The following is a 6,552-nucleotide window of genomic DNA, read 5'->3' on the forward strand; positions in this document are numbered from 1 at the left end:
TCCCTATCGGCTGCAACGCTGGGCACCCCTGCTAAGCAGGGCCATGGGCAGCGGATTACCTGCACTGGTTCTGGGGCCCCCGGCAGGTGGGGGTTAGGGGAAGGGGCACACAGCATAAACCTACTGTCCAGCTGGCCTGCTGCCTTGCCATTCCTCTCTGGGAAATGGGGCAGGTAGCGTCTGCAGCAGGAAGGCTGGCCTATCCTTCTGGTCCAGGGCGCAGAACCCACGATAGACAGGGTGGTGGGTGTTGAAGTTAGAGCTTGGGGACCCTAGGGCACAGAGAGGCTCCAGGGAGAGATGGGCAGGGATGGGAGGGGGCTTATCTGTGGCTTCCTGTGGGACCAGGAAGAGGTGAGGAAGGGTTGGGATTGAATACAAAAGTAGAAGACATTTGGAGTGAAATTTGGGGCATAAGAATTAAGCTAAAGAATGGATATATAATTTGTGGTATAGTCATAACGCAGAATCCTGCCCAGCAATTTTAAGACACAAAAACAGAGACTACCCTGGTGGTGCATTGGTTAAGAATACTCCTGACAATGCAGGGGACACGGGTTCGAGCCCTAGTCCGGGAAGATCCCACATGCTGTGGAGCAACTAAGCCCATGCGCCACAACTACTGAGCCTGCGCTCTAAAGCCCACGAGCCACAACTGCTGAAGCCCGTGCTCCACAACAAGAGAAGCCACCGCAATAAGAAGCCTGCGCACCGCAATGAAGAATAGCCCCCGCTCGCCGCAGCTAGAGAAAGCCCTTGTGCACCAACAAAGACCCAACACAGCCAAAAATAAATAAATAAATTTATTTCAAAAAACACATACAAAAACATAAAAACAAACTGTGACATAGATGAATCTCACAAAGATTATATTGCGTGACAGAAGCCAGATATGAAAGAGAAAGCACTCTATCATTCCACAGATACAAAGTTCAAGAACAGACAAAACTTAGCAGTTCTTAAGTCAGACCAGTGAGTAGCTCTGGGATAGGGGTACAGATTGAGCATCTCCAAGCGGGCAGCCATACAGGGAGCTAGAAATGTTCCATCGCTTGACCCGGGTGGTATATAAGGCACTGTACGCATTTCACTGTATCTATGTTATCCCTCGATTTTATAAAGTACACACCCTCACCCCAAGGGGAAAAAAAAAGAAACGAAAAGAACGAAGATAGGAAGAGTCAGGGTTGAGCCCCAGTGGAATTGGGTTTGTTGGGAATCAGGTCATTCATTCCTTCATGCCTTCATTCGTTCAGGAGATGTTTTTGGAGCACACCCAGTGTTGCAGGCGCAGTTGTAGGCACTGCAGCTACAAAGAAGGAATACAATACACACAAGGACAAGAAACAGTGAATAGTCATTCATTTGCCATAGTTTTGGAGAGTAAGTGCTCTGAAGATAATAAACCTGGAATGGGAGGGGGGCTGGGATTGGGGACGAGTTTCTGATGGAATCACAGAAGCCAGAGCCATGAGGACTGGGGTGGGATCAGGCCCCAGGATAGGGTCCAGTTTAGGCAGGTGTTGGGACTAAGATGAGATCATGAGAGACGATCAGAATTCTACTCTCAGCAGATAGAGTTTAAGACCCAGGGAGAGTGAGGAGAGCGTCACATTCTCATCCCCTTTTCTGGACCTGCCCTCATTCCTTCTGTCTCCCAGGGGCAGCTCCTGCCAACAGGAAGCAACAGCCCAGGTTTCCTCCCTGATGGCACCCTTCTGTCACCATCAAGTGAAGGTCACACAGTGCTAGGGCCAAGTAACGGCCAAAGGGGGCTGGGATTCAGAGATGCAGAGAAGGTTCCAGTAGATTCGAGATCGGGGGAGGAATGGGGATGAGATTGCAGTTCAGCTTGAGCTCAGGGGTAGGGATGTGGTTGGAGTTCAGGAGCAAAATTACCTTTTTAAGACCCAAGTCTGTTCATGTCAACCCTTCACACTCCCTCCTACCCCAGATCAAGCCTGGCGGTGGCAACTTCTCACCTTTGGGACAATGACATCACCCTTTCATGTGGCCCCCATGGCCCACCTCATGGATCTCATCCCCCACCACGTTCCCCTTTGCTTTCTTCTGTCTGGGACTAGGTGCCTCTCATTCATTCATCAGCAGACACTATGGAGCCCCTCCTATGTGCCCAACACTGTGTGAAGCCCTAAAAATACAATGTAACCAAAGCAAATCCCTGCTTTTCCGCATGGAGCTTACATTCTCCTGAGGGGAACAGACAATATTACCTAATAACCCAGTACATTAAATACTACGTTAGGGTTCGAGCCCTGGTCCAGGAAGATCCCACATGCCGCGAGCAACTAAGCCCTTGCGCCACAACTACTGAGCCTGCGCTCTAGAGCCCGCGAGCCACAACTACTGAGCCCGTGTTCCACAACTAGTGAGCCCACGTGCCACAACTACTGAAGCCTGCGCGCCTAGAGCCCGTGCTCCGCAGCAAGAGAAGCCACCCAATGAGAAGCCCGGGAACCACAATGAAGAGTAGACCCTGCTCACCACAACTAGAGAAAGCCCGCGCGCAGCAACGAAGACCGAGCACAGCCAAAAATAAATAAATAAATATTTTTTTTTAATTTAAAAACGAAATAAATACTACATTAAAGAGTGATAAGTGCTGAAGAGAAGCTATAAAGCAGGGAAGGATAATACAGTAAGTCCCCTACACACGAACCTTCAAGTAGCCAACTTTTAAAGATGCGAACATGCTTTCGCATATCCAATCACCTAAGTTAGTTCCCGTGTCTGGTATATATTGTCAGTCCGTGCATCCTCTGCAAGTGGTTGTGATTTTGTGTACTTTACTGTACAGCGCTGTATAGAGTATAGTAGTACAGTATCTTTATTTCAAGCCCAGGATGTCCGGAAGCAAGAATAGAAGCAGTGGTGATGTAGCTGGTACTGCCAAGAAGTGCCAGTTGTTGTACTGTACTACTGTACTTTTCAAGGTACTGTCCTGTAAGGTTAAAAATGTTTTCTTTATTTTTTGTGTTTGTTTATGTATTATTTGTGTGAAAAATATTATAAACCTATTACAGTACAGTACTGTACAGCCAATTGTGTTAGTTGGGTACCTAGGCTAAATTTGCTGGACTTAGGAACAAATTGGACTTATGAACGTGCTCTCGGAACACAACTTGTTAGTAGGTAGGGGACTTACTGTATAAAGTATAGGGGAGCAAATTTAGATATAGAGTAGCCAGGCAAGAGCTCTTTAGAAGGGGACTTTTGAGTAAAGACATAAAGTGTGGTCGACTCCTTCCAACCACAGGGCCTTTGCACATACTGTTCCCTCTCCGCCTCTTAGACCTGGTTAATGTTTCCTCTTCCTTCAGATCTTAGCTTGATAATTGCTTCATCAAGAAAGACCAAGTTTAACTCTTAATGGCTCCCAGAGCACTGTAGTTAACATCTTTGATGGATATCTTTCTTTCCCACTAGATTAGACTGTCTGTAATTTGGTTTGGTTTTCTCCCCACCTCCAGGCACAGTACCTGGTAACTGGGAGATTCTCGAAACATGGGTTAGTGATGAGGACAAGATCAGGGTTGGGAACTGAATCAATGGTGGGATTGGAATTAGGATGAATATTTAGTAAGGATGAGGTGAGGGGTAGGAAGTGACGTGAGGGAGGGGAATGCCTTAAGGGGATGGAGGCAGGACAGAGAAGAGGCTGGGGATGAAGGTCATGCACATGCTCTGTGACTGGCAGAGCTGTCTCACTTGCCTGGTCACAGTACTCTCACGGGCTGTCAGGCTGGTCAGGCCTGACCTCCTGGGCTCTGCTCAGCCACCCTGATGACCCTTGGGTGATGCTAGGAACTTGATGATTCAAATTTGCATCTTAAGATGAAAATTTACCCAGGCTCCTGCCTTCTAGCCACTCCCCTTCTCTTGAGATTGTGCCCCCAGGGGGCTGCTAAGGCTCGGTAAGGAGCAGGGCCAGTGGAGGGGGGAATTGAGGCTCAGAGGTTTGGGAAACTGCACCTCCAGGCCCCTCTGGGATGCTGGGTCCTGGAGGAGCAGGGGTGAGAGGCCCAGCCTTAACCTTCTAATCCAGCAGCAACATCACTCTGTGGGGGTGGGAAGGAGGCAGGGGCACACAGGCAGCCTGGAGGGGATTGTGGGAGGGGATTTGGGGGAAACAGGGGAGGGAGCTGATGGTGTAGAAGAGTTTGGGCGCCATTCTCCAAATCACAATCCACTCTCAATAGTTGTCCCCCAGCCAACCCCTCTGTCCCCAGAAAAGTAGGAGTGGTGGCTCCGGGTTTGATCAGGGCTCAAGTCCAGAGTGGAAATTAGGTTCCCGAGGGAAACAGATGGAGATGGGGATGGTGGGGATGTGGACGTGGCCGGGGACATGGATGGGATTAGGCATGAGGATGTAGATGGAGCACTCCCCAGTTACAACCAAAATGTGGATGCGTGACTCTGGATAGATGCTCATTGGGCTGAAGAACTGGTTCTCCTTGACCAGGAGTGGACCCGGAGAGCAGCAGAGGCCCCAGGGAAGGATGTGAGCTCGCTGGGTTGGCTCACAATGAGCTACCCACACAGGAAGCTGAGCCCTCACTGCTGGGGCGCCCACGCCACCCCCACCTTGCCCCACCCTGAGCTCTTCAAGGCAGGGGAGCAACCCCTGGAGCCCCCCGCCCCCCCAAGACAGAGGGAAAACAATCAGATTGGGTCACTTCCCTAATGTAAGCCAGAGCTTAAAACGATGTTTCCCTTAGAATCAAATCCAAGGACTCAACTGTGGACTATAGGATCGTGCGTGCATGACCCAGCTTCCGTCCACCCCTGGGTCACCTATCGCAGCCACTCGGGCCTCGAACGCACAGCCTTCAGGGCCCTTGCACTTGCCCTGTCCTTGTTTGTAACACATTTCCCCCAAGTCTCAACTCAACTGTCACCACCTCAGAGTGACCTTCCCTGATCACCACACCTAATGCTGCCCCCCCCCAGGTCATGCTAACACACCACCTGGTTTCATCTCCTGACTGCACTTGCAACCATCTGAAAGGATTTTTTTGTTTATGTGATTGTTTATGTGTTTTTCGTCTGCCCCCATAAGCCAGTTGAAGTAGGGATCATGCCAGGGGAATTCATAGCCGCGTCCTCCACATACTGTCTAGGGAGACAGGAGCCACGAGGCAAGCAGATCCCAGAACGTCAGTGCTGGAAGGGACTTCCCTGGTCTTCACGTTCCTCCCATTTATCTGACAAATCTGGGCCACTGAGGCTGAGGGACTCGGAAAGAGGGCTGGTATCTTCTCTTTACACCATACCAGCTGCCCTCCAGACTGACGGAAAAGCACAGAGGGGTCCAGAGTGCAAGCTGGGGGACGCCCCCTGTCTGACAAGGCTGGAGCTTTACATGGGCCCCCTCCCCACATCCTGTCCCCAGAGGTGTCCAGAGCCCACATAGAATCCTACGTGTGGCCAGGTGTGTCTCGCCAGTAAATCTCCCTCCAAGCTGGCTTTCTGGGGAAACAGATTCCAATGATCCCCCCTGGTTCCACCCTCTCTGGCTCTGGGACATTTGCAGATGAGGAATGTCTTCTAATGCTAACTTTGGTTCAGGCCAAGGAGTGTCTGTCCTCTTGGAAAGACAAGCTGCCTGACTGTGCCCTGACATCCTTCCAGCGTATCCTGGTCCTGCTGTTCTAAGTCAAAGCCCAGGTTTAAGTGGATGGCACATCCAGCCTCTGCTATAGTTCTTCTAGCCACAAGGGGGCGCCGTTGGGCATGTCTTATTCCTTGATTCTGTTCAAAGGCGAACAGAAACTGGTGATTTTGGCTAAATTCTTAGGTTGGAATCTGCAGGTGAGACACCCCCAAACACGCCTCTTCATGCACAATGCCATGGGGATCCTATTCTCCCAGTATCACATGTGCAGGAAGTGAAAATCCGATCTTTGGCGGAGCCAAAGTCTGCCCCACGTCCACTCCCCAAAGACACTGTGACTCTGGCCAAAGAGAGGCCGTGACCAGGATTTGGTCGGGTACAAAATTTGACTCAGGAGGCAGAAGAGGTAAGGGGGGCTAGATCTGAAGTCTAGGGAAGCAGGAAAATGGGAAGGCTGGGTGGCTGTGGAGAAAGATGTGGATGACTGACTTGAGGGCTGCACAAATCTCAATTTTTAAGGGCTACAGGGCTGGAAGGGAGAACGTTAGACCCCCCAGATTACCATCTGTTTCAGTCAGGGTGGGTTAGATTATGCTGCAACAACAAATAATCTCAAAATCTCAATGGCTTAACCCAGCAAAAGTTTATTTCTCACTCAGCTCCATGCCCAGCTCAGGTCATCAGGGGACTCTGCTCTAGTCCCTCAGAGACAGAAGCTGATGGAAGCACCATCTCGTCACATGCTTCTAGAAAACAGAGGCAGAGAGCAGAGAACTCTGGTGGGCTCATGCCAGCAATTAAATGCTCCAGCCTGGAGATGACCACATCGCTTCTGCTCATAGCTTGTTGGCCAAAACTCATCCATGACTCCACCCATGCACAAGAGAGCCAGAGATTGAATCCTCCATGTGTCCAGA

This window comes from Balaenoptera musculus, chromosome 20, assembly GCF_009873245.2.
Source record: "Balaenoptera musculus isolate JJ_BM4_2016_0621 chromosome 20, mBalMus1.pri.v3, whole genome shotgun sequence".
NCBI classification, from domain to species: domain Eukaryota; kingdom Metazoa; phylum Chordata; class Mammalia; order Artiodactyla; family Balaenopteridae; genus Balaenoptera; species Balaenoptera musculus.